Source organism: Triticum dicoccoides, chromosome 5A, assembly GCF_002162155.2.
Source record: "Triticum dicoccoides isolate Atlit2015 ecotype Zavitan chromosome 5A, WEW_v2.0, whole genome shotgun sequence".
NCBI classification, from domain to species: Eukaryota; Viridiplantae; Streptophyta; class Magnoliopsida; order Poales; family Poaceae; genus Triticum; species Triticum dicoccoides.
The window spans coordinates 329,610,750-329,620,374 of record NC_041388.1 but is presented as its reverse complement, the minus strand read 5'-3'; positions in this window follow the sequence as shown (position 1 = coordinate 329,620,374).

Sequence of the window (9,625 nt, the reverse complement as noted above, 5' to 3'; positions counted from 1 at the left end):
CGGTGACCACCAGGGGCAACTCTGGGCTGGCCTACCCGTACCTAAGACAATCTGAGTGTGCCCTAAGAAAGAGATATGTGCAGCTCCTATCGGGATTTGTCGGCACATTCGGGCGGTGTTGCTGGTTTAGTTTTACCCTGTCGAAATGTCTTGTTGTACCGGGATACCGAGTCTGATCGGAATGTCTCGGGAGGAGGTCTATTCCTTCGTTGACCGTGAGAGCTTATGATGGGCTAAGTTGGGACACCCCTGCAGGGATTTGAACTTTCGAAAGCCGTGCCCGCGGTTATGGGCAGATGGGAATTTGTTAACGTCCGGTTGTAGAAAACCTGAAGTTGACCTTAATTAAAATGCATCAACCGCGTGTGTAACCGTGATGGTCTCTTCTCGGCGGAGTCCGGGAAGTGAACACGGTGTTGGAGTTATGCTTGACGTAGGTTGTCTAGGATCACTTCTTGATCATACTTTTATCGACCGTGCTTTGCCTTCTCTTCTCGCTCTCATTTGCGTATGTTAGCCACCATATATGCTAGTCTCTTGCTGCAGCTCCACCTCATACCTTTTACCTTACCCATAAGCTTAAATAGTCTTGATCGCGAGGGTGTGAGATTGCTGAGTCCCTGTGGCTCACAGATACTTCCAAAACCAGTTTGCAGGTGCCGATGATGCCATGCCAGGTGACGCAACCAAGCTCAGGAGGAGCTCGATGAAGATCTTGTCCTTTGTGTTGTTTCGTTCTAGTTGATCAGTAGTGGAGCCCAGTTGGGGTCGATCGGGGACCTTTGTCGCATTCGGGGTTCTTCTTTTATTTTGGCTCCGTAGTCGGGCCCTGATTGTATTTGGATGATGTAATGCTTTATTCATGTATTTGTGTGAAGTGGCGATTGTAAGCCAACTATGTATCTCTTTCCCTTATGTATTACATGGGTTGTGTGAAGATTACCTCACTTGCGACATTGCTTTCAATGCGGTTATGCCTCTAAGTCGTGCTTCGACACGTGGGAGATATAGCCGCATCGAGGGCGTTACATCAATGGCCCATTTGGCAATCCGGCCCGTAGCGTCGCGGTTGTTTATAATATCATTAAGTGGCACTTCTGAGGCTACTGTAATCGAACACTCTTGAAAGTAGTGTCGCAGCTTCCGGGATGCCATGAATACCGCATAGGCTATCTTTTGATAATGTGGGTACCGTGATTTGCATGGAGTGAGGACAGTGGATACATAGTATATCGGCTTTTGAAGAGGGAATTTATGTCCGTCAGCTTCTCGTTCGATGACGAGCACTGCGCTTACAACTTGATGAGTTGCCGCAATGTACAACAACATTGGTTCGTCGATGTTTGGTGCGGCCAGGATTGGGTTGGTTGCCAGCATGGCTTTTATTTCTTCCAATCCGGCTGTGGCAGCGTCCGTCCACTCGAAGTGTTCGGTGCGCCGAAGGAGGCGATAAAGGGGTAATGCATTTTCTCCTAAGCGGGAGATAAAGCGGCTTAGAGCTGCCACACATCCAGTTAGTTTCTGGATTTGTTTGAGGTCCATTGGGATAGCCAACTGTGACAGAGCTCGGATTTTGGCCGAATTAGCTTCAATCCCTCTACTGGAGACAATGAAGCCCAGGAGCTTTCCTGCTAGTAAAACGCATTTTTCCGGATTGAGCTTGATGTCGTATGTTCGGAGGTTGTCGACCCTCAAGTCGTCTATTAGAGAGTCAACGTGTTTGGTTTTAACGACCACATCATCTACGTATGCCTCTACTGTTTTGCCGATCTGTTTCTCCAAACATGTCTGAATCATGCGTTGATATGTTGCGCCGGTGTTTTTGAGCCCAAAAGGCATTGTGTTGAAACAGAAGGGGCCGTATGGTGTTATAAATGCCGTTGCGGCTTGGTCGGACTCCGCCATCTTGATTTGGTGGTAGCCGGAGTATGTGTCGAGGAAACACAATGACTCATGTCCTGCGGTAGCATCAATAATTTGATCAATGCGGGGGAGGGGGAAGGGATCCTTTGGGCAAGCCTTGTTGAGGTCCTTGAAATCGACACATAGGCACCAGGATTTGATCTTCTTTGGTACCATCACCAAGTTTGCTAGCCAGTCCGGGTGTTTTATTTCTCAAATGAATCCGGCCTCCACTAACTTGACTAGTTCCTCTCCCATGGCATGTCTCTTAGGTTTAGAGAAACGCCGAAGAGCCTGCTTGACCGGCTTGAATCCCTTTAGGATATTGAGGCTATGCTCGGCCAGCCTGCGTGGGATTCCTGGCATGTCTGAGGGGTGCCAGGCGAATATGTCCCAATTTTCGTGCAGGAAATCTCGTAGTGCGGCGTCCACGGCGGGGTTTAACTGTGCCCCGATGGAGGCTGTTTTTGTAGGGTCCATTGGGTGGACTTGGAATTTAACTATTTCATTCGCTGGTTTAAAAGAGGTGGACTTGGATCTCTTGTCAAGTATTACGTTGTCCCTGTCCACCGTGGAGCGTAGCGCAGTTAATTCCTCGGCCGAAAGGGCTTCGGATAATGCTTTGAGGGCCAATGCGGCTATTTTGTTTTCAGCGCGGAGTGCTGTGTCCGGATCACTAGCGAGAGTGCTGATTCCGTTGGGCCCGGGCATTTTGAGCTTCATGTACCCATACTGGGGTATGGCTTGGAAGATAGTGAACGCCTCCCGTCCTAGAAGGGTGTGATATCCACTACTGAACGGGGCCACTTGGAATGTAATTTCTTCGGACCTATAGTTCTCCGGTGTGCCGAATACCACATCTAGTGTGATTTTCCCAGCACAGCGTGCTTCCCGACTGGGGATGATTCCTCTGAAGGTTGTGCTGCTTTGCTCAATGCGGTTCCAGTCTATTTCCATTATTTGAAGAGTTTCCTCGTAGATGAGGTTTAATCCACTGCCGCCGTCCATGAGTACTTTGGTGAGTCGAAAGTCGTCCACAATTGGACTGAGGACCAGTGCAGCTGGTGCTCGAGCAGTTCAGAATTTAGGTTCGTCACTGGCATTGAAGGTAATAGCCGTGTCACTCCATGGATTCATTGCTGCTACGTGGCAGATTTCGGCGAGGCTGTGGAGTGTTCGCTTGCTCCTATTATTTGATGCGAAGGTTTCAAAAATTGTTAATACCGTATTGTTATCCACGGGATGGTGCTCTGTGGTATTTGGGATGAGAAGATCCTCACCACTTTTGGCCACCTGCCGGAGTATCCAACATGCTCTAAGGCTGTGCGTTGGTACAGTATCCGCTGTGCTATGAATTTTGCAGGGTTCGTTAAACCATTCCTCCAATACGGTTCCATGCCCTGTAGAGGGTTTTTGCTTCTTTGTAATTAACCCGGGTGTCTTATGATAGTGCACCCTTTTACCTCGGACTAGGTGTATATTCGGAGCCAGATTATCCCAAAATTCCGTTTCGGTTTTCCAGGCACTTTCCATCGCATAGTACTTATGTACTATGGACGCCAAGTCGGCGAAGCGTGATATGTCACGGCAACTTATGGCGTTAAGGATTCCCTTGTCCGTGCAGTTATTGCATAAAAGTGAGACTCGTCTTCCTCGCGACGGTCCTTAACCTTGTTCATCACAAGGAGGAATCTGGCCCAATAATGATGTACTGTTTCATGGGGCTCTTGCCTGATGTGGGAAAGATCGTTTATGTCTGGGTGGGTGGGTGGTTTTGAGTCCGAACCCCTACCTGATCTGAGACCCAGGGGCCGAGGAGTTTCCGATCTTGGAAATTCGGATTCCGGGATGTTGCCCAATGAGTCTGGCCCGTTGCCTGACTCTAGGTTCAGGGTTTGGGTGATGTCCTCCCGTAAATGGGTATCTGGCTCGGAGAGCTCACGAATTTGGACATAGTTAGTCCTCAAGATAGAGGAAGAATCGCCGCGTTGTTCCTCCACCACCGCAACATGATGGGTGATCGGTGGAGAGTTAATCTCCCTTTGATCGGGTTTAAACCCAATCCGATCATAGTCCGTAGCGACTCCCAAGGCGGCGATGCGATCCAAGAGCTCATTTAAGGAAGAGAGCTCCATTGGATCCATCTGCTCGGCGAATTCTGAGCCAACATGGAGGCTATTTTCGATGACCCGAGAAGTCATCATCGGTGCAACAGCCGAACAGGCGGTCATGACGAAACTGCCTAGCCGGAGAGTTTGGCCGACAGCCAGGGCTCCCCCGGCGGTAATGTTGTTTTTAACAACGAGATGAGGCATCCTTCCTTACGGCGACGTCATAGAGGAACTCTCAATGACAGCACCAATGTTGGTGTCAAAACCAGTGGATCTCGGGTAGGGGGTCCCGAACTGTGCGTCTAAGGCGGATGGTAACAGGAGGCAGGGGACACGATGTTTTACCCAGGTTCGGGCCCTCTTGATGGATGTAAAACCCTATGTCCAGCTTGATTATTCTTGATAATATGAATAGTACAAGAGTTGATCTACCACGAGATCGGAGAGGCTAAACCCTAGAAGCTAGCCTCTGGTATGATTGTATGTTGTCCTACGGACTAAAACCCTCCGTTTTATATAGACACCAGAGGGGGCTAGGGTTACACAAGGTCGGTTACAAAGAAGGAGATATACATATCCGTATTGCCTCGCTTGCCTTCCACGCCAAGTAGAGTCCCATCCAGACACGGGACGAAGTCTTCAATCTTGTATCTTCATAATCCAACAGTCCGGCCAAAGGATATAATCCGGCTGTCCGGATACCCCCTAATCCAGGACTCCCTCAGTGCACTAGTTCGGTGAAGAGTTGGTGATACAAGTGGTATATGGATAGTAGATAAAGGTTTTTGTAATCTGAAAATATAAAAACAGCAAGGTAACTAATGGTAAAAGTGAGCGTAAACGGTATTGCAATGCTAGGAAACAAGGCCTAGGGTTCATACTTTCACTAGTGTAAGTCCTCTCAACAATAATATCATAATTGGATCACATAACTATCCCTCAACATGCAACAAAGAGTCACTCCAAAGTCACTAATAGAGGAGAATGAACGAAGAGATTATGGTAGGGTACGAAACCACCTCAAAGTTATTCTTTCCAACCAATCCGTTGGGTTATTCCTATAAGTGTCACAAACAGCCCTAGAGTTTGTACCAGAATAACACCTTAAGACACAAATCAACCAAAACCCTAATGTCACCTAGATACTCCAATGTCACCTCAAGTATTCGTGGGTATGATTATACGATAAGCATCACACAATCTCAGATTCGTCTATTCAACCAACACAAAGGACCTCAAAGAGTGCCCCAAAGTTCTACCGGAGAATCACGACGAAAACGTGTGCCAACCCCTATGCATAGGTTCATGGGAGGAACCCGCAAGTTGATCACCAAAACATACATCAAGTGTTCTCAAATCTTTAGACTCAATTCGATAAGATAACTTCAAAGGGGAAACTCATCCCATTACAAGAGAGTAGAGGGGGAAGAAACATCATAGGATCCAAATATAATAGCAAAGCTCGCGATACATCAAGATCATATCACCTCAAGAACATGAGAGAGAGAGAGAGATCAAACACATAGCTACTGGTACATACCCTCAGCCCCGAGGGAGAACTACTCCCTCCTCGTCATGGAGAGCACCGGGATGATGAAGATGGCCACCGGAGAGGGATTGCCCCCTCCGGCAGGGTGCCGGAACGGGTCTAGATTGGCTTTCGGTGGCTACGGAGGCTTCTGGCGACGGAACTCCCGATCTATTGTCTGTTCTGGAAGTTTTAGGGTACGTGAGTATATATGGGTGCAAGAAGTACGTCGGTGGAGCTTCGGGGGCCCCACGAGGCAGGGGGCGCGCCCTAGGGGGGGCGCCCCCCACCCTCGTGGGCACCTCCCTTCTCTCCTGACGTGGGGTCCAAGTCCATCTGGTAGCTTTCCTTCCAAAAATAACTTCTCCAGTTGATTTCGTTCCGTTTCGACTCCCTTTGATATTCCTTTTCTTCGAAACACTGAAATAGGCAAAAAAACAGCAAATATGGGCTGGGCCTCCGCTTAATAGGTTAGTCCCAAAAATAATATAGAAGTAGATAATAAAGCCCAATATTGCCCAAAACAGTAGATAACATAGCATGGAGCAATCAAAAATTATAGATACGTTGGAGACGTATGAGTATCTCAGTCGACACGAGTGCGAGAATCAGTGATTCAGCAATCGGGAGATCCAATTCGGGCTTCTGCTTCTTTTGCCGATCCTGTGTCGACCGATCGTCCTGCGGCTTCGACTGCCCAAGACCTTGCTCTGTCCGTGCAACTCCATATCTTAGATCCCCTGGCTGCTTCGACTGTTCCACCCACTCCACTGTTTGTTACCCATCATGTCCTAGAGGACCCAGTGAGCGCTGCTAAGGAAGCTATATGTCAAGCAGGATTTATGATGGAGCGAGTGAAGGTGGTGCACGAAGCTAGCAAGGTTGCCTATGATGCCAGCTCTGCACTTCAAACTAATGTCCAGGTGAGTTGATTCCGTCTGATCTTTCAGCTTGATTTTTGCTTGGTTAGGATATGGTACTTGGAAACTGCTCCTTTATTATTCATAAGATGTCTGTGGATGAACATTTTCCATGAGTCTGCACCTTGCATTTGTTCACCCACTGGATGCTTTAACTTTTGCTAAATAGTCCTTCCACTTGAGTCGACTAGGTCGTGTCTAGTGTATCCTTGGATCAGTGGGGGCACGCAGAGTGCACCCACTAGGTGTAGTCCCCGAGACCACTATCGAATGTTTTATTCGGTGGGGGTCTTTGATAAATGTCTGTCTGTAATGTTCTACTCGGTCTAGACAGGTCGTACCGAGTGGTATCTGGACTAGTGGGGGCACGCCAAGTGCACCCACTATGTGTAGTCCCCGAGACCGCCATCGACTGCAGGCAGTCGGCGGTGGTCTGAGAATGATTGTTGTCTCTCTCCTCTTTTTTTGGCACTCCGACTGGACGGACCATGTCGAGTAGAAAGTCGAACCAGTGGGGGCACGCCAAGTGCACCCACCGTGTTGGGGATATAGCTACTGAGTTAACCCGCCCAGGAGGGGCCGGGTTATACTCCTGGCGACTCACAAGACAAAGCCCATGAAGGAATCGAAGATGGCGGTTCATGAGGATGACTTATGAAGAGGCCGAGGCCCGAAGGCGGCTTAAGGCCCGTAGGTGTAAACCGCCATATGTATGCAAGTTGTACTATAAGGCAATTGTAATTAAGTCACCAGGCCGGACATGTTTATAAGCCGGCCGGGACTCTATAAGCCACCAGGCATCAACCTGAGTATATAAAGGGATGACCCGGCGGCGAGTTAGGATGGCAGACAACAAATCGAGAACTAGGTCAAGCGTAATCGCTCCCTGGTAATTGAAACCTAAGCAATACCACCTCCAACTGTATTAGGCCTTTACCTTCACCGCAAGGGGCCGAACCAATATAAACTCCTTGGTCATTTGTCCCGTTTAACCCCTTTAAGCTAACCTAGTGCGATGGCTCCACGACTAAGTCCTCACACTAGGACATCTGACGTGAAAATTCCATGACAGTTGGCGCCCACCGTGCGGCCAGCGCACGGTAGTTTTGAGTTCTTACAGGGCAGCTTCGAAGGGATCAAGGTATACACTGTGGGCCGGATGACCAAGAGTCGTCGCGGCAAGCTCTACATCGACGATGCAGGCTGGGGCCCCGAAGCCGGCTCAGTTGAGTACGGGTATCGAGTCCCCTTCGGCAGAATTCATGTCTTCATCGGCAAGATCAGCGAGCCGGGCTCTGAGCCGTACATCTGCACCGACATCATCGAGACGGCTCAGCGTGCACGACCCACCTGAGTTCAACCCGCCGTGAAGCATGCCTTTGTTGGATTTATCCACGGGGCTGAGTTGGAAGGATCCATGTTAGGCGGTGAGACAACCATTTATTCTGATGGCGAGTCGTCCATGCGCGAGACTACTTCGTTGTACCAATTACAAGACGGCAGGCTTGGGGGCTATTCCGATGGCGACAATATTCCGGACCTCTATGAGTCGCCGAACCGGGTCGCGATCTTTATGGCCAGTACACAGTCGGTGCAGAATTCTTCAACGGCAGCAACAATGATTTCTGGGTCAGCAGCGGCAACGGTAGCCGGGGTAGGAGGCCCTGCGCGCCCACCGGCTCAGGTTTTGTCCGACTTATTAGATGCTTTGACAACACTGCTGACGGCGGTGGTTAACCCGGCGAACCAAGATCAGCACAATGCGGAAGTCGCAAAATTGCGAGATCAAATAGCCCAAGCCAAGGAAGACCTGGTAGCTGAGGACGCTAGGATGGCCATGGAGCGGGCTACGTTGGATGCTCAGGCGCAGCGGATTCAGTCGGAGTCTTTCCGGCTCATGCTAGATCAGAACGCCTCAAACGGAGTCATGATGAAGAGGCATTAGACTCGTCTGCCTTCGGTCTACGAGGTGAGAAATCTCTTTAATACACCTGGAGCGGGGACCAGTAACCCGGCAGGGGTAAACCGGGTTGAAGCACCTGGGACAGGAACGCCGACTTAGCCGCGCACGATGGATCTGCCTCGTCAGAACAATATCCCACCACAACACGTGCCGACGCCACCGGGTCATTACTCTAATCCTTTGGATAACATGATCGCTGCAGCATCACGATTGGCGGCTCTCCTAGTTGAAGGCGAGTCACCAGCAGCGGTTGAAACGCGAAGGGCTAGAGAGCTACTTCAGACAGCATTGGTTCAGCGGCAGGCTTATTCTACAGCCGTGAGAGAATCCATTCAACCCCCTACCCAAGCCGGAGTTATAGCAGACACATGGATTCCCCAGCAGTGTCAAGCAGTGAGCAACGTCATAACCCGCCCCATGGACATGACCCACCCCGTAATACTCAGGCTCTGATAGATCAGGATTGAGCACATCGGGAGGCTGAGCTGGCGGCTCAGTACGCGGCTCATCAGCCATCGCATGTTTATCCGACAACTTCGGTGGAAGTAGGCTTGACCTGCCGAAGCACGAGTGTGCCGTGTTTAGTGCCGGCTCTGTGTAATGAGCGACTGCCCAAGGATTTCAAAGGACCTTGTAAGGTGCCTAACTACACAGTCGACTTACCCCCTGAGGCATGGATTGAGAGTTACGAGATGGCCATGGAACTGTTGGAGGTCAGCGATGTCGCGTGTGCCAAGTACTTTACCATGATGCTGGATGAGACTGTCCTTACTTGGCTAAAAGGACTACCTGCCAACTCCATCGAGTCATGGGCCGAGTTAAAAGCCCGATTTATCCAGAATTTTAAGGATACATGCAAGCAGCCCATGTCGATCGTAGATTTGGATGCCTGCACCCAAGAGGAGGGCGAGTCAACGACACATTGGGTGCGTCGGGTTAAGGCCATCCTACACTCATTGGATAACATCAATGCTGGCTCAACAGCCCTCATGTTGGAGAAAATCTGCCATTTTGTGCCTCTTAAATAGAAGTTAGGCGGCTCAAGTGCCATTGCAATGATATGGGGGAGCTGATGGCGGCTCTAATTAAATATGCCCACTCTGATGGTACCAAGGACCCCGAGTCTGAAGATGACAAGCCGGGAAACGGATAGAAGAGTGGCAACACTGGAAACCAGCATCATAACCCGGTGACTCAGGGG